General features: G+C 36.2%; 1 protein-coding gene across 7 annotated transcripts in view; it reads left to right on the top strand.

The window, feature by feature from the left end:
* CYRIA (CYFIP related Rac1 interactor A) overlaps positions 1-19,552 on the top strand; it is a 57,360-nt gene that overhangs the window by 5,678 nt on the left and 32,130 nt on the right. For 5 of the 7 annotated variants that reach the window (XM_035320421.1, XM_035320425.1, XM_035320420.1 and 2 more), the window contains exons 2-3: positions 10,599-10,649; positions 12,481-12,549. The gene's annotated coding sequence lies outside the window, so the exon portion shown is untranslated. Of the gene's footprint in view, positions 1-5,361; positions 5,488-10,598; positions 10,650-12,480; positions 12,550-19,552 lie in introns of those variants that run through there. The other 2 variants (XM_035320423.1, XM_035320422.1) reach the window with 2 other exon arrangements.

Below are 19,552 nucleotides of genomic sequence, written 5' to 3'. Positions count from 1 at the left end.
ACCAAGATTTCTGTTGTTTAGGCTGAATGTGTTTAGGTTGAGAAGTGGGGGGAAGAGGTGTTTTTCTTATTTCTCAAAGGCGTTTCAAAGAAATCCTTCTTTCTGTTTCACTTTCTTTATTGCCAATGTGTTTGGTACATAGCCTGGTCATCCTCATTTTCATTTTGCAGCAACCCCACATTAAGTCTGGGAGGTTAGCTTGAGTTAATGGCTTTCTGGGAGGGGAGGAGAAAGTACATCTTTGGGTTTCTCTCATGCATATTAAGGGTGGTGTGGAGCTGTGGGGCAGAAATTCATTACTGTCAGCTGTTAGCTGGTACGGAAGTGCTGAGTGATGGTGCCACCGATGGAGCTGGATTGGTTTTGGAGAATAAGGAAATCTCTCTCTGGTAACTGATCTGTATGAGCCTATCTCAAGTAAATTGATTCCAGAATTGTGTTTAAATAGCCATCATAAGAGATGTGCAGTGGTATTTATCATTTGGTTTGTTATTTGGTACAGATGACTTTCTGTTCCTAATTTTGGGGGAGGTTCTTCTAATGCTGTGGAAATTGGGGGGAGGGGAAACATTTATAATAATATTTCTCTGAGTTGTTCAAACCTCTTTATATTTTAGAAGGCTAGTTAACTTTGTTATGTTTCATTTCCAAGAACAGTCTTGATTTTTTTTATCAGTTACATTTTTTCCCACCCACATATACGTAGTCTGACTTCTTTTACTGAATTGTTTGATAATTTTATGATGTTCTCCTTGAAGGATCATCCGTAGACTTCTGGTGACTCCTGTAAATAAGGATTTTGTGATGGATGTGGGCATCTTTGGAAGTTTCTGGAAATAAGACTTTAGTCATCTGCCTAATAACTGATTGGGTTTTTCATGGCAGCAGAGGAAATGGGAGCTGATACTTTGCAACTGTTTTTTCTATATTTTTATTATTAAAGCATAAATACTCTGTAGGACTGGAACACTTTCCTCACCCTCTCAGAAGACTGTATTACAGCAGAGCACTGTAATATCAATTACTGTGGGAACGGTTTGTGAGTCCAAATGAGATCATGATTGGGAAGCTAGAAAATGAGTCTCTCTTAAAATGTGTTTCATGCTCTGAATACATGAAAGATTTTGTTGGGAGTGCAATACTTAGGTCTACTGGGTTTATATTTTTAATTATAGAAGGTGTTAAAAAATCCACTGACTGTTTTGTATGAACACCTCTTGTACTCAAGAGGAAAATAGAAAATAATTCCTGATTTTGAAGTATTCTGGGGATATGCTGCCTGCAGAACAGATTTGTAGTTCTGCAACTAGATAATATTACTACTTTTATTGTTTTTTGTATCCAAAAGACATTGAGAGAGCATACATATCAGAGGCCTTAGAAGTATAGATAATCTTCTTGTCCATTTTTATACCGTGAGACAAAAATTATTGTGGTCTGACTACTTACGCCTGTGTTTAACTGAGGTTTTGATTCATTATGGCACAGACAGTATCATGTTGTCCTTTACTGAACCAAAAGTAAATCCGCCTAAAAAATCCCCTTTTGTTCTGCTGCTGAGGAACACTGTGGGCTGCCAAATCCTGGCAGTCTGACTCACCACAATCGTAATAAAGTGTTTGTACTTTTGCAATTGCAGTTATTCAGTGCTTTCTAATTTATTTATAAGGCAAAGGGACACCTACAGGTTAAAGTACTACTTTTTAAAGAAATATCCCTTGTTTATACTGAAATAACGTTTGTCAAAAGAGAGTTAAAGACCCACTGGTAACACTTGAAAGCTTCCCAGGAGCAAATCATAATCTTTACCAATAACAAATATAGAGATATATAGATATATATATTTAATGAATTTAATTTTCCATGTAATAGCAGTGCTAGACTTCAAAAAACGGTGGGATTATTTTAAACTCCTTCCAGAGCTCTGCTGTTTTGGCCATCTGATCTGACCCGATGATGATCTGATAAGTGGGAAGACTGTTTCCTTCCTTTAAAAAAAATGCTTTGAGGACAGAGACTCTGACCTGGCCAATGCTTATCTGTGTGTTAACTTTGATGCGTGGGTTGCAACCCAGCAAGCGTAACTCATGTAATTGAATTCAGTTGTTTTCAGGATGAGTCCCAAAGCAGTCGAATATAAAGTTGAAGCACTCAAATAAAATGCTGAATGACTGTGCATCAGCAGCTGAGGAAAAGCGAGGTGGCTCTTGGTCAATGATAGGTACCTGTACGGCTGACAGATAAGTACCCAGTTCCACACAGGGTGTCTGCAGGTGCCCTGCAGGTTCGCTGTATGCATGTACATACATTATGTGTGGTCTGGCTGATGCACCTGACTGCCTGTTGTTGGAGAGGAAATGGGAATTCTTACAACATTGTGGTCCCATCAGCTCTGCATGGTGAGAAAAGGGCTTTCTTGTCTCTCAATTCTTCAGCTTTTTATAGGTAGGAGTCCTCTCATACGATTTAGGGGTTTAACTATTGAGGCAGAAACAATGATTTCTTTCTTCCTATTGATAAAAGAACAACAAGGCTTTTATTCCTTTTTGCCTGATACATAGGGAATTTTCTATATCATTTACCTTTCCCGAGTTTTGAGCTAATGACATTCTAACAGTTTTCTTGAAAAGGCCAAGCTGTGTTATGTCAGATAATTGGTAACTTTCTCTGACTGTCTTGTAGACCACAGCTTGGTGCTGAACAAAAAATAAACTCCCACGGCACTGGGAGTGGGTGCTGGGCACCGAGGCAGCATGTAACTGGCAGAGAAATATACGCAGGAGAAAGTACTATAGTTCACGGGAACGCATTTTAATTGCTGCTCTGAGTCATACTATCACTACAGCTGCTTCCAAAAGAAGAGATTTGTATCTAGTGATAGGCCATTCACATAAAGAAAGAAGATGTTAGATAAGCAAATACAAATATGTTACATGCCCTCTCTCCTTTGGTTTTTAGTACGCTCTCTAGTTCAGCAGGCATGAAATATTTTGTGACATAGTTATATACGCGGTAAGTGCCTGCCAACTGATTCATGGTATTCCTCTTCCAGGGTGTGTGTTCTCATTTCACCAAGGTAGGCATGAGCACGTAGTCTTACAGCTTTGAGCTTCTCGATTCACGTGGCAGTGCAGTCCTGCTTGTGGTGCTGACTTCCTTTCTCCTTTTTTTTTTTTTGCCCATAAAAGGAGAAAAGTGCTGCCATATGACTTGTTTAGAGCGGATCTCAAAGGGGAGCAGGGGGGGAGGTTACTCAGGTAGCTATTTCTTGCACTAACTCTTCCACATGGCATTAGACATTCTGCTCTTTGCATTTAATTTGATATAATTGTCAGAGTATGTGGTAGTACTTCCTTCAACTGACATTGAAGTAAAACATTTCATTCTTAGAATAACTTTGTTTTTCTTTTCTGCTACATGGATGATTCTGAAGGGAGGCTGGATATAAACGAATTTGGAATAAAGAAAAAAAAAAATACTAGTTCTCTGGGATTAGCCTGTCCTCCAAACCTACAGAAACTTTCCTGCTGGTGATTAAAAGAATGACTGTGTGTGGTATTCTCCCATCTCGTGCCAGTGAGTTTAGATATGCAGGATAAGTTTAGTGCTTAATGTTGCACTGTTAAAAAGTTTCTTCTCCAGTTTTAAAAAAAACAGAATATTCAGGTGATTCTCTGAAGGCTTACCCAGAAGTCAAATCTGGAAGTCTCACTGCTTTTCCATGACTGGGGGCCTTGTGCCCACTTGCTCTGCTGTCGTAATTAGTGTCTTTCAGTGTACAGCAAAGCACAAGTCTCCTGACTTTCTTTTGACATATTCTGACAAAAAGCATAGTCCTCACATTTTTTCCACAGAGTGAAGACAATTAACAGCTCTAAATAAGTGCCACTTGGCTTCTACCATGGCTTACCAGGTAGCATTGGACTGGTTTATGTTTCAGCATCTAAGTGTGCAGCCAGCACCAGGACAGTCTTCATCTGTCAGATCCAGCCATGCTCGCTGCTGATGTCCTGAACATACTTTCAAAACCATCTCCAAGTCAATCCATAGTACTGATGAACTTGGTTTTAGTCAGTCTTCTACATTCCCTACTTACTGATGCTATGGAACAATGTGACTTGGAGGCATATAAATTAGCTGTCTCTCTTCCAGCTCAATCTAACACAACAGGTTTTAGAATGATAGCAGAATGGATCTACCTTTGGAAACCAGACTTTTTTTTTTCTTTTTTTTTTTTTTTTCCTAAGCAACTGTGAAAAGTAGAAATCTTCGATAAAAGAATTTACATTCATATGAAATTAAATATTTTGTCAGGGAGTCCAAAGGAAACCAGAGAAAATGGAGATGACAGTATTGACCAGTTATATCCTAGCTTCGTCTTTTTCTAATGTCACTGTATGTATTCTGGGCAGCATATCAGAGAAAACAGAAAAAGGACCATAGTAATTCTGGATCTAAAGTCATATTTTCTTTTTTCGACAAGATGGTTTATTACTTTTCTTTTTTCTTTTTTCTTTTTCCACATCAGAACTAGGATTTAGGCCAAGATCTGTGAGAAACATATGCCTGTCTCATGGCAGCAATGTTATTGTTGCTGAGAGTTAAGAAGTTTGTTACTTCACTGATGTGGGAGGGCATTTGTATTTTAGTTTTTTTTTTTTTTGTTGTTGTTGTTGTTGTTTTTTTTGGCAGATCTGATAGTTTTCTGGTTAACTGGAGTGATCATCTTTATGCATGTGCTCATGTCACTTTTTGAAAGACAGAAGTTGCACATATAATTCAAGGGGCTACGATTAAAGTACTCCCAGGCAAATGTGGGTAGAAGAGTTCAATGACTGGGAGTGGTACACTAGGCAAGGGACAAGGCAGCATTGTTTGGTATTTTAATTTTTCAGAGCTCAGTGGACCAGATTGGAAGCCAATACTCCAACAGTTATCAATGGCAGGTTGAGGTTTCACAGAACAATATGCAGTTTTGTCAATACCATTACATTTGAAGGCTATTTCAAGGTAAGCCTTAGAGAAGCATGTATTGAGATAACTTATAGGTATGCATTTATGAAAGGAGTATATGTTTTGTACTCAGTTTTAATTTTTCTAATTTTTCATTACCCTGTGACACTGCATAATCACTTACATCTATACAAAGTTTAAGAGACAGTAATTCTTCCTAAGTATAAAATTTGCATCCAGTTTACACTAGAGTAGTTATGTTTTCCTTTGGAAAAAAAAAAAAAATGATATGCCTCTGTTGTGTGAACAAAGACTTGTTACTTATGTTTATTTTTGTACAAATTAAGTGTAAATTCTTTTCATTTGTGTTTGCAGGAAAAGTAAGTCAGGATTTCTGATTTAGAATAAATTTGTGAAGACATGGATGAGTGTGTTAATTACAGAAAGAAAAGAAAAAAAAAAAAAAAAAAAAAACAGAAAACAGTGACCTTTTAAAGTATTTGAATTTTGTCCTTGCTCACCACCCTGATGCAGGTAAAGTCTGGGGAGGAGTCTAATCTGCTGTACATTGGCTACTTGTTACTAGAGCTATGCCTACTTTATAGCAGCTGACAGTCTGGTCCAGTACAATACTGACAGCAATCCAGGCTTGCTAAAACGAAGAAGTCAGATCCCAGATGCTCATCTTCTGTCTATCCGAATACACTAAAAAAATCTAAAACCTAGAGAGTACAAATATTCACCAAAAGCCTAGATTAGGATGTGTTATTAAAGCTAGAAGCTCTCGTGCCTGGAAAAGGTGACCTGTTAATTCTGAAATGCATTGGCTACTTATGGAATTCACTTCTTAAAATGATATTCTCCAGAAGCAACTGGGAACTATAATCATGATATATGTTTATAGTAGGAACTAAATAAGGAATGGATATGGCATGCAACTGTCTGTACTGTTACAAATTTAGTACTGTTCGTGACACAGTTTTGTCTTGTGCCAACTAACACTCTCCCACATTATGCCCAAGCATAGTTCTGGGGTTAGTATAGACTGTGGACCATTTCCAAAAGGCTGTCTGGATCTGGCCATGCTGTTTCAGAGGGACAGGATTTTAGTTGTACAGCCACAAGCTATACCATGATAACTGGTGCCAAGCCCAGAGTGTGGCCATTTGCCCTGCTCTATTTTATTTTTTATTATATATGCAGCTGCAGATCCTGCTTTTCAGGAAGCTGGGATTCAGGAGCTTATTTGAGAAAGCAAAGGCGGGATTCTCTTTGCATGCTTAGAAGGGTTGAGAAAAAGAAAAATCAATCAAATCCGACGGTAAGAATCTGTGTCTAGAAAGCTGGAAAAATAATCCTGAGCAACTTAAAATCATAGTATAATTAAGTTTCATATTGTGTGTATGAGAAAAGCCCCAGGGAATACACAGGCAATTAGCCATTTTGAAAGTTAATAAAAATAAAATAGTAAAATAAAAAATAAAATAAAAATAAACAGATGGCATCTACAGTGTCCGCTGACCAGAGGACATATATCCTGGTACTAGTGTAAAACTTATCCCTTTCCTAAGCTTTGCCTTCTGTTATTCAAAGTAACAGTAGCAACCTGCTAGCAACAGGTATGATCTTTAGATTTCCTGTGGGGAGTCTGTCTCAAGCAAATATTCAACCCTCTTTAATTATCTTACTGCTTCCAGTCAAGGGGTTGCAAGTCTAACTTTGTATTTTGCCAAAACTGGTGGGTTGAGTTATTTTTGATTTATTTATTTTTTTAAAGCAGCATTAAAGCTATTAGCAACCTAATGTCAGTTGGGCCAGGGTCCCTTTAAACAACTTAGGGGTTGAATCCGGTCTGTGGAGCGCTTCCATCTGTCTCCCAGCCTCTTCTGTAGGGGATGAGGAATAGTTGTACGGGCCGCGCAGGGTGCCTGCTGAACCAGGCGTGTGTCCCTCTGGCTGGGAACGGCCCCGCAATCAGAAACAGAGTCCTGGGCCAAAGAGAGACAGCGCTGGCCCTAGCGGTGGATTAGTCTGGGGATGTCAGGTGCAATGGGTGATGGGTTGTGCGTGAAGGGAGCCAAAACCAAGAGCAAGTGCCACTGAAGTTGAAGTTCAGCAAGGACTGCCCTGAACACAAGAGTCTAGATTTGCCATCTCTCTCTCATCTTTCCACATAATATTTAAATAGTACCAGCTTGGTACTAAACGTTTCAACAAGCCTTTGTTTTTCACTATATACATCAATAAGTGTGTTCTGTTGCTTCTCCTTTTTTTTTTCCCCTGTATCTTAAATCGAAATAGAGATCCGTAACTTCATTTTGGAACATGTGCCTTCTTGAGTAAATAAGTTCTAAAATGTGAAATAATGTCGTGGTTTGCACTGTTATAATTCAGAGCCTGGCCTCTCTATTACACATCACATCTTGCTTAACTCTTGTTTCGCCTTTAGTCTGTTCTGTGATGCAACGTCACTTAACTCTTTATTTGCAGGTAGAATTAGCTTGCCCTCTCTGATATAAATGCTTTCTTGAATACTGCTCATACATCCTTAATTATTTCTTACACAGCAGGAAACGTTCAAAGTAGCAGCTGTGTTGTGCCTTAGGTTTGAGTTGGTGGTGGGCTCTGATGGCCCAAATCCCTGGGTGTATAATAAGCTTTACTGCCAGCAGGCCCCCCAGCCGACTGCTCTGAAGGTACAGAACTGACTCCTGTGCTTCATTTTATAAATGCGTTTTAACGAGGGATAAGTGGACTTAGTAGGTGTTACCAAAGCAGTAACAGAATTGTCTCTTCTACACTAATCTGTGATGGTTTTCCTCCTTGTTGACATCCTTCCTTTAAAGCCGCATTAAGGGTTGGATTTTTTGCTGAGGTTTCTAGAGTAAGCAGCAGCGTATTTGCTTCTGTCCGTTTTCATCATGCTGGTGTTTTCCTTGGTGAAAGGTGCCTTTCTTTTCTCCCTGACACAAGAATTCTCAGTTGCTCATAGATGTGTTTGTTCACCCCCTGTCTGGGTCACAGTGTTGTAGGGAGTATACTGGTAATTAGTTATTTTATAAACATTCTAAAGTGTTGACCCTCTTGATTCCTCTAGCTCTCATGGAAGACTGATATCAATCTTTGCTTGTGTGAACTTTTAAAGGAATACTGTATTAAAGGCTAAGATCTGAAAACTGGAGGCTCTTTCAGCCAGAGTAGTTTATCTTCTCTCTCCCATGGCTCTTGCTTTCCCGCTCAATGGCATCTCACTCAGGCCACATGTTTTACCTCAGTAAACTTGCCTCCCAGGCCATCCAGGCATTTATTGCTAGCTGAACAAGAAGAGCCTCCTGGCATCTGGTCCTTGTCCTTTTTAAATGCCTATTTCATCCCCCTTGGTCATATCAGCACTGCTAAACTGGGCTTGGCATTATTTTTACATGCCATTTGATATATATATATGTTTACGGTTGAAAGACATTTGGATATCCAGAATAAGTTATTTAAGAGGTTAAAAAGACTTTCACAATGCAATGTACAGTTTGTTAACGGAATCCAGTGTTAGCTGCTGAGCTGCTGGCTAGGTTGTATTAGGACAAGTATTCAGTGGAAGTATCAGTGTTTGTGTAGTTCTGTGATTCTGCTGTGCTGGAGCAACTTCTTTATAGTTGCTGGGTTTTGTTGCCAAAACTTTGTTGTTGGTTTTTTTTTTTTCTATATAAAAATGTGCAGGACTCACTAAGTAACTGTGCTAGCCTACCTCCAGACAGTCTATAAGCTTTCTGTGAGTATACTTTACACCTGTAAAAAGAGAGTTTACTCTTGCCCACACTGTACATTTTTGTCCAAATAAGACAAGTTACATAACAAAACAAATCAGTCAAGCATCAACATATAAAACAATCAATATAATTCAAAAAAATGCTCCTTTACCTTTCTTTAGGTCTACATTAGATTCAAGGTTTTAATGTAGCGTCACTAATACTATTAGAGAAGGCTCACATGATAGGAACATAGAGATTTTTTTTAAACAATCCAAATGTCTTGTTTTACAAGATACAAATTCTAAAGTTTCTGTCAAGTATATTTTATCTTTTGTGCTCGCATCATGACATTCAATCTATTTCATTTTTTATAGCAGTTCTTTACTCCATAGAGTTATAGACTGGATTTTTTTTCTGTCCCACTTTTTTCAGCAATTATTTGCCATAATTAAACATGTAAGACTGATTCTACAGTTTGAATTTTGTAGCCCTATTTTCATTTAAAACTTTCAAAAAGAGGTGGAAATTTAGTAACTTTTCTAGTGCCCTTACTAAGGTATTTTAACTTCTGTTTTCTTGTGATATTAGATTATGAATTCAATTAAACTGCATTGCCTCTGGCTTCAATGACTGAAAATTTCTGGTCTTTTCAAATTGATTAACTTTTCCTGATTATGGATCAAATAAATACAGTTCTGCAGATGCCCACTTTGGCATGAGATTTTTAATGGATTAATTCAAGTATTTATTTAAAGGTATCTAAAATACTAAAATGCTTTACTCCCCTTTCTGAAACTGATTTAGGGTCTTTTTTTTTTCAGTTGTGAGCATGCTCCAAAAACAGTTAATATGTATCAGAATAGTCTGTGCTGGACTTGCTAAACTCCACTTTTTTTTTTTTTTTTTTTTTTTTTTTTTTTCTCCTTGTTGAAAAGCATCAAGTTTCACAGGGCTTTTTCTTTACCTGCACTAATATTTTTTTTTTTCTTAAAATTTCCATCCATTCTGTTCTACCAACCTCACTTTCTCTCATTCATTGTAATTAATCTGCTTTGTTTCAGTTTAATATGAATCTTAGTGCATTGTTGCTTGACCAATCTTTCCAGTTATTAACCAGCTATTAACCCTTAATTACAGGAATTTAGGAAAATACCTAGATGCTTAATAGCTTGAGAGTTAACATGGTGCTTTAAGTGGGATACCCTCTTTGAAACTTTCCCACTGATACTCATTTAATTAGCGCTGAGGTTACTGAATCCTTCAAATTTGTCATTTGTGGTGGGTCAAGAGGGAAGATGTGAAGGTTTGATGCATCTTTAATCAGTAAATGTTGTAGAAAACTATGGTAGCTAGTCCTTTGTTTTCCAGGGCTGGAGGGTCAAAAATTGTCGGTTGCTATTTCACTACTCTGTAAGAAATCAATAGTTTTCTGGATTCTGTGGGGTGTTTCCAGTCCTTTTTCTGTCTCTCTTTTGCCTGTTCTCTGATGCCTCCTTCTTGGCTTCTTTCCCACGAGAAGTGGAGTTAAAACAGTTGAAAGGTTTTATCAATTCCTTTTCTTCAATTCTTTGTAACTCTCCATAGAGACAGTTAAAGCTGCTGAGAGTCTAGTCAAATTTAACTCTACAGGAGCTTCCTAAGATGGGTCTGAACTTTCCCTTGCTATTCTAACCATGGGAACAGAAATTCACTATCCTGGTGCAGTGTACTATGAGATAATTGCCCTTTTACTTTGGGCATAATGCACAAGAGAAGATACCTTGCAGCAGTACCCGTTGCTTTTTAAAAATGAGAAATTACTATAATGTTTTAAAGGCATTTTGGTAACTTTTCTGATTTTTACTTAGTAATCAGCTTGGATTAATAACAATTCTTTCAAACAAATTTTAAAATTCACAGATTGCAGTCTCTCTCTAATTATCAGGAAGGCTTTGAATCGTCTTCAGCAAGGTAAGAATCAACCCATGTACTTTTCATCTTGCACAGTACAGCTGTCTAGCAGATTCATATGTCATAAATAATAAATGAATACTCAGCCTCCCTTGAATGATGCCCTGTGATACAGTTTTACTGTTGCACCTAACTGATGCTTTCAAAATGCTGTGTGGGCATAATATTCTCGCCCTAGGGTTTTTATTTGTTTTCTTTTCTTATAGAACAAAAGCTGTAAATTCTCCTTCCCATGTATTTTCTTTCACTTATGCTACTGTTTGTTTTGAGTCATCTCACTGTTACTGTAACTTTTTTTTATTATTACTTTTTTTAGACTTTGGGGCAAAATTGGCCTAGATGGAAAATAGGATTTCTTCTCATCCCTTTTGAAGTTCTAACACCACGATTATTTAGGTCTTCCACTGCTACTTTTTTTTTTTTAAAATCTTGACCACATTCTCAGAAAACTGTCTCAAAATTAAATTCTAAACACCCTCCATTGCTACAGAACCTATAGATAATTTGTAGCCAGCAGCAAAATAATGTGATGCTGAAAGTAGACTTTTTTCCCTAGAGAAAGGGAGTTCCCTGACTTGACCAGTTACTAATTGGTATAAAGGTTTGTTTACTCAAAGGCGTTATTCCTAATTAGTTCCCTATGTGGGTGCTCTACTTGAGAAATTAGTGTTTCATTCTGATTTAATTCAATCTGCTTTTATAAGAATTGTTATAGCTTGTAGTGAGGGACCTATTTTTAGAAAAAAATATCTGTGCCATATCACTCCCTGATTTTCAAAAGAGGATTTCTCTTCAGGAAGTGATTAAACATGCTTACTTTTTTGAAATAAAAAGGAATAAAAATTCATAGTTAGATTAGGGCCAGTTCCTCCTAGTCATATCTTTATAAGTACAGCAGCAGAAACCATGGGATTTTCAGACCCCAAACTTAAATGAACTGATTTATGGACATGATGACTTAACCTCTGTTTCTCCATAGTCATAAGAACAGTGAAACAGAATATTTTGAAGAAGAGTGTTTGTGGAGCCAAATTAGCAATTCTGAGGATATGGTTGAAAAAGAAGTTCATTTCCAATCTTTTCTTTAGCAGATGTATTTCTCTTAAGTTGATTTAACCTTGTTCTTGGAGCAAAAATGTATCATTATAAGTTCTTTGACTTAGAGAGTTGTAGAAGTGATATAACAGTCCGATCTAAAGAATGAGTCTACCTATGGATCCTTATAAAGGACCTGGTTGGTCTACCTGTGTTTCTCTTAGCTTCTCCCACACATTTCCAGAATGAAATTATCACTGTTAAGCATTTCAGTTTCATTCTTTATTTTGGAAGTTTCAGAAGACAGGAAACTTCATTTGTGAACTTAGAATCAGTTGCACCACACTTCTTTCAATGTAAATACTGATTTAAATAAATATAGCCATTATAATAAGTAGCTATTATAATGTTTTGAAAATGTGTTTACACTTTCATTATTTCAATGTTATTTCATTTCATTCTTAATGTAATGCATACCAGTACAATATTATTTTGCTATGGCTGTACAATCTTGGCAATGCTCATTATAAAAATAAATATTAAATTTAATTTGTTCTGTAGAATTATATGGGATGATAAAAGGGTTTAAATATCTGATCATTTCAATCCAGTGGGATTTTTGAATTCAATTTAAAATTTCTTGGATGTTCCAAACTTCATTTTTAAAAGACTAATTTTTAGTTTTCAATTGATACAATCTGGTGTATTTCCTTCCAAGCAAGAAAGTTTTAACTGAAAACTGAAAGAGAAAAAGCACAGTGATCCCATGTGTAATCTTAAATGTTTTTCATGACAGACGGACATTGAATGTTTAGCATCAACACTTTGGATTTTTGAATGTGAATTGGAACCACTCTATTTCTAGGTAAGACATAAGTAAGTGTGTTAAGTATCTCCTTAATTTTGCACTGATTATGAGAAAGCTAAAGAATGCAATATGCTAGACTTTACTGTGTATATAGAGTGTTTATCTTTGTTGAATGAGTCCACTTTTATCTGAGATTGAATAAGAGGTCAGTTGTCTAAACTTTTATTTTCATGCAGTAGAAACTCTACATGGTTTAACTGTGTATAGGATTTAATTTTGTGATCGAGTAAGTAGTTGTTTCGTTAACTTGTTGCTGTAAAAAGCGGTGGTTCAGTTCTGTCTGCCCCCTTCTGTTGTATCAACACCTGTATCTATCTTTGTGCTGGTTTAGAGAATTTGTTGCTGAAACTCTGTAGGATTTTAAAGACGTATTGGAGGGTTTTCTGACAGGTTAGACCTCTGGATCAGCCTGCTGTGGAATCCAACAAGTATTGGTGTTGACACAAGGAAATCAGTGTCAGTACTTTTGGCAACAAATTGCTGTATCAGCTTTACTGTGTCTTTAAACTTCTAGCTTACTCTGCTCCAAGAACAAATTTGATGCATGAGAAATAAGATGAAGGATTTGTGAACAGCTGGAGACTTTGGAGACTTCAGTATCTGGGGAGGAAGTAGAGGGTGATAGAGTAGAGCTTGAAGGTTTTAATAGGTATATGTAATTACAGCAGTTGTCCCTGGAGATTGCCTTCTTCCTCATAGTGAAATACTGGAGGTCATGCCAATTTGGCTGCTAGTATTTACCACATAGATTATAAAGATGAGAATGGAAAACTCAGTGTAATACTTACCTAACACTAACTTGTCCATATGCTGATTCTAAAATCGAAGGCTACAACTTGCAGGAAATGGTTCTGTTGGTTCTGACCCAAACACGCTGCTGGTTGCCAGCCCTTTCTAGGCTGTTGGAAAATGCGAAGCAGACATGACATTTGAGCTGTGCTGTTGCAGTATGTAACACTTAAAATCTTAAATAGACTAATATCTTAATTTGTTAAGGGAATTAAGGCCCTGTGAGATGCTAGCTTTCATCCAGTGGTTTCTAGGAGAGAAGGAAATCGTGAAATAAGGAGAGGAATCTTGAAGCTGGCCCTGCTTTAGTGAATTCTGTCATTAGTTCAGCTGCTGTGAGAGTCATCCAGTGAGGGATGCTGCAGGCAGATGGCCACAAAGACTTAAATTTGTTGTATGTAAAATACCAAGCCCAACATGGCAGCAGTCTGACTGGCAATTTATCAAAGCAGGTTTGCAGTTCCCAAGTGACCTCAGGAATCTCAATGGCAGTCTATCAAAGTAAAAGTATTTGCTAATCATGTGGATGTTTGTTCAAAAGCAACAAAGCCACTTGCTGAGGACTTTAGAAGGTTTAAAGATTCATTAATTTAAGACCACAAATGTTTCTGCTGAAAGTGGAACCAGTGTCGTTGAAAACCAGCAGTATTCCTGTTTTGTTTCATTGGATAGTTGAACAAACCCAGGACCAAGGGAGGACGTGGATGTAAGGGGTAGAAGGAAAGTTAGTTAAGATTGAAGGCTATAATCCTAACTTTGATACCTTCTGCAGTGTAAGTAATTATTCTTTTCTACCTTGTAACCCAAAGAAGTGACGCTTCAAAGGACTACAGACTAAATCAGTGCAGTGTCTCTGTGTATTTTGTTTTTACACTTTTTTTTTTTCCTTTGAAGGGCTTTCCAGCCTTCTATTCTATTAAAGTCAAGTGGAATTTAAAATAAGAATTAGGTATATTATATGTATATGTACATATATATATGTATGTATATGGTATACCTATTACATTTTATAAAGATAGTATTTCAATTAAAATTTAGGGGCCATTCATTTTTTTTTAGTCGAAGAAGATACTACTGTGCTGGAGATGAGAGGATCTCAAAAATGACTGCTTTTCTTGGTCTTATCCATCATAGTAGAGGGGGGACTGAAATGAGCTGAAGCACAGGGCAAGGAGATCTTAAGAGACAGGAAAACTGAAAAGAAAGAATGAAGGGAAAAAATGTAGGAATGCTGATGAAGACTCCAACAGGAAATGATAAGAACCAAGGAATGTAAAATAAAGAAATAGAGATTTACTGAATTAAGGATTATTTTCTTCTTTAAATCTAGTCCATAGAAAGTTAATTATTACTACAATGTAGTTCATTGTTTTTGTTAATTCCTTTGCTAGGAACTACAACTGGTAGAAAAAAAAATGATAATCCCTTTATTAGCTGATAAATTTTTGAAGTCCTGTTTTTTTTTTTTTTTTTTTTTTTTTTTTTCTACTAGAAACCTTTTACAGATATTAAGATTTATTTATTTTTTCAAAACATGCCATTAATGACCTTAAAGACTGACTGTGGCAAAAGACAATGACAAAACATGGACTGTAGAAACATCTAAACACTTTTCCCTAAAATCAGTTTCTTAAAATAAAACCATATAACAACAGCAAGCCAAAAAGAATTTCTAAATATTAATGCAGCAGAAGCAATTCTTTGTGTCTTTGTGGTCATCGCTGTGAGCTGTCTGAGCTGTGCTGGAAGTCTTGCATGATAAGATTTTCCACTTCTCTTAGTGCAAAGAGGAAGATTGAGTCTCTTAGGCTGTTTTTAAAATGATCCATATCCCTTAGAAAAGTTTCAAAATGTATGATTTGAAATACTGTTCTAATTCTCCGGAATCAGATTAAACATTTGTATAACTGTTCTCAGAAATATTTTTGTGTGTATATATTCATGTGGTAGTGATCTAATAACATTTTCCAAATGCCCTTGGAGGCCAAGAGAACGTCGGGTGGGAAGAGAGTAGTTTTCAATTTCCTGTTTTCAAAGAATACATAATAAATTCTTAATTAAATAGTAGCATAATAAGCATATGTTGAAAGATGATGATGAACTATGATGATATTGTTCAGGTCTTCGGATGGTAAGTATATTCTTGAAATAGTAACCAGTTGACAAAACGTAGGCATTATCATTTTCTACCAAAACTAGTGTGAGTTGTTAAGATGAAGAGAGCAATGCAGGGAGAGCACCTTCATAAATTTTGCTTAATTCAGACAATGAAGTTAGATGCCCATAGTACATTTTGGAATCTTCATTTACTGTCTGATGAGTCTGGATTGATGCTTACGTGCCAAAAATAATACCTAAAACTGAGTATCTGGTGTAATTTTTTGTTTCACATGCAAACACATTTGTTAGCACCTCAGGTATGGTAACTTTCATTGACTTGACAGGTTCCATGATAAAAGGAGGGCCAGAGTTGTCACAGAACTTTAGAATACATTTTAGATGTTTCCTAGAAAATAATTCAAAGTTAAGAAAGAAGGTGATAATGTTTTGTGTCTGTTACTATGAAGTCTTTGAGAGATTGTTCTTTATTATGCTAGTGGAATATCTCGGTGTGTACCGCAACAATAGAACCATGTAATGAATAGTTTTCAACTCAGATTACTTCAATTAATTGTTGAATATTTATAAAGCACATGTGCGATTCAGGGAGAAGCGTGACGAAAGGTACTGTAGAAAACATCGTTCATGGTCTTGGGGGTTTTGCCAGATGTGTTTTACAAAGAGGTGGGTGCACTCTTAATCTGGAACTCAGCTTTAGGTCTGATTATTGTCTGTAATAATAGAGTATGACTCAGTCGGAGTCCAAAATTTAAATGTCTTTCCTGAATTTTACATTCTCAAAGAAGGACAGTCTCCCAGCAGGTGTTAATGATGAGGTGTTTGATAATTTACAGGGATGAAACTTTATGAAATTCCTGAAATTAAGGGTTGAATTTTTTAAATGTAACAAAACCTGCACTCTTTATTGACTTTTCTAGAAACAAAGGTTCTAATATTTCACCACTAGCAAAAAGAAAGGCTTTTTAATACTTTTTTTCTTTAAATAAAAACTGCTTCAAAGATATTTTTCTTATATATATATATATATTTAAAAAAAGCAAACATCTTTTTTCACAATGTTCACCTTCATTAACACAACTTGCTGACTTCCTTCCTCAGCTACAGTTCTTCCTACACTCAGAGGTCAGAAAAGAGCAAGATCAACAAGCCACACATCTGGCTGTCTCTCTTTCCAACTGGAACAAAGAAACAATTTTTTAATGTTTTTTTGAGTCAATTGTAAACAATTTGGTTTTGGAGTCGCTGACTTGCAGCAAATGTTTGTCGTAGGCGGATGTAGGGAAAAAGGACTATGTCCTAATGCAATTCCTCTGTGACCAGTGAGAAAAAAAAATCCCCTTAAAAAAAAAAAAAATGTCTTAATGTCTTGATTCTTCTAGCATTGTATGTTCACATGAGTACATGTACAGGACATTTCACAAGCTTAAAATACATGCTTTGAAGTGGTAAAGAGAGACAGAAGTAGTTGCTTATTTCATTTTCCTAGACTCTTATACAGTGACACTAGTTTTTTCCTTTTTATTTTCAGCAGTTCTTTGTGTATGTATAAACTGACAGTGATAAAAGATGAGGGATTTATAATAGGAATAGAATAAACCTATTTTAAAATGAGAGTTTCGATCTAATACATTTTTATTCTATTTATATTGTTTCTAAATGCTTTTGTTCCAGTAAGCTTTTATCAGAAAGCTATATTTTCTTTCTTTTATTATTAAGTAACATTTTGAAAACTAACCCTTAAATAATTACTGAAATGTAATAAATACTTATCTTACTTTCAAATGGTTGGTATTTTTAAAATACTTTTTAGCATCAATTAGCAACAATCAATTAGTTTCCCTGATGTATTAGATATATATATTTTTAAAGTATTTCATATTTTTTTTAAAAGTATACATTTTTTAAAAGTATTTCATCTAAAGTAAAATAAACATCTGGTATGACTTCTGGTGCCTGTACATTTTACAGTAGGAAGTATTGTTGAGATATTGTTGTAAAATTGTCGATGCACAACAGTTCTGAAATGCCAGCTACTTTTTTAAATACCGTATGATACCTTCATCTACCTATTTTGAGCTCTTATTACATTATTTTTGGTTTGTTTAATATGTCTATCATGACATTTTTATTTCTGGCCTGACTATTCTGCTAGATATTTGCAAATGTTCTTGTTTCTATTCTGCTAAATATTTGCATGAAGAAGAAGCTGGTATTGCCGGTTTTCTAATATATTTACCTGTTTGGAACTGTCAAAAGATCTGACAGACTTAAATAAAATGAAACATCCGATGAAAATGTTTTCCAGGAATTTGTTTCTAGAAGGAAAAACAAACTGTACTACGATTATTTTTGTCAAATTTACATGTTTGAGTTGATAATGCCACTTAGTGGATAATAGCCTTAACTACAGTCTTTTGCAAAGCCAAATCAAGTAGCAGAAAGTCATCCATATCTATATTGTAGTTTTCTTCCTGGCTAGAATATGGTGATAGTAGCATGTTTTCAAAAAACCTTCTGTTATTACTATTTTATGAAGTTCATGATAGTCAGTGCAGGTTCTGGATGAAATGTATTAAAAAGTCAGAGACATTTATTACAGAATGTTAAACTTCATAGGAGAAAGTAAGGATCCATACAAAAAAGACAGAGATCTTCTGGAAAAAGTCCAGCGGAGAGCCGCAAAGATGATACGAGGCCTGGAGTATCTTCCCTATGAAGAAAGGCTGAGAGACCTGGGTCTGTTCAGTCTGGAGAAGACTGAGAGGGGATCTCATCAATGTCTATAAATACCTGAGGTGTGGGAGACAGAAGGATGTAGTCAACCTCTTCTCAGTGGTTTGTGGGGACAGGACAAGGGGCAATGGCCACAAGATAGAGCCCAGGAAGTTCCACACCGAACATGTGAAAGAACTTCACAGTGAGGTTGACGGAGCACTGGAACAGGCTGCCTAGGGAGGTTGTGGAGTCTCCTTCTCTGGAGATACTCAACACCCGGACGGCCTAACTGGGAAACCTGCTCTAGGGAACCTGCTTTGGCACGAGGGTTGGACCTGATGATCTTTCGAGGTCCCTTCCAACCCCTACAATTCTGTGATCTTCTCATTTGTATATTTCACTTGATTTGAAAGATTAAACATTCTTGGTCTTATTGCATTATTTCTTTAGGCTAGTGAAATATAATTGGTAGTAAGCTAAAGATAATGGTGTTTCAGACAATGAGGTGGTTTTTTTTGTATTTATGGTTGAAAGATTGGGTGGCTGGGCAAGCCATGACCTCAAACAAGCCGATTCTTCAAGAACTGAATTGAAGAGGACCTAATTTAAAGTAGGCAATGCCTTTTCTTGGATGGCACTAAGGAATGTATATACAAAAGTAGAGAGTATAGCACTGGGCTAGATCCTGTTTTAGCTGGAATCTTTTGTAGACTTCAAACAATTCTGCTTTGGAATAACAGAAAGGTGAGATAGTGAAATAGACCTTTTGCATCTACTTTACAGTTACTACTTGAAGTATATTCTTTCCACAAGGATTTTTCTTTGTTCAGTAGTAAAGATGACAGTACTAATAACTTGGTGTATCTGATAGAAAATTTAAATACATAGAAATTCATACTTTGTATCTGACAGAAATAATCTATTTATTTATATTGATGGAAGGGATTGTTTCCCCTGTGGAAACACACTGGTTTAGGACTGATTTAGGACTTTTTCAGTCTTTAAACTGTGGTCTTTGAACTCCTTATTCCCTAAGTAAATTTACATTGCTTCCCATCAACCCCCCCAAATCTTCAACTGCCACTTGAGCATTTTTTACTAAATCTCTAATTTTTTTTTTCTGAAGTTTTCAGCTACACTACTTTTATTAATAAGTCAGTTGAATAAACTACAAGTAAAATACTGGTTGGCTCTGAGAAGAAAGAAGAAGACAATTAAATTTCCTGTCATCTTCTAATGCTTTATTGCAGACTGGTTGTGTTACTGATGAAGACTGAAAGAAAATGCCGATTTTGATTTGCCTAAATAACACATTTTTTTTTCAGGAAATTTATATCTTCCAATCATTATATTTATTTATAATGAAATTGGGAAT

The sequence above is a fragment of the Oxyura jamaicensis genome, chromosome 3 (assembly GCF_011077185.1).
Source record: "Oxyura jamaicensis isolate SHBP4307 breed ruddy duck chromosome 3, BPBGC_Ojam_1.0, whole genome shotgun sequence".
Classification (NCBI taxonomy): domain Eukaryota; kingdom Metazoa; phylum Chordata; class Aves; order Anseriformes; family Anatidae; genus Oxyura; species Oxyura jamaicensis.
This window is presented reverse-complemented; position numbering and strand designations above follow the sequence as displayed.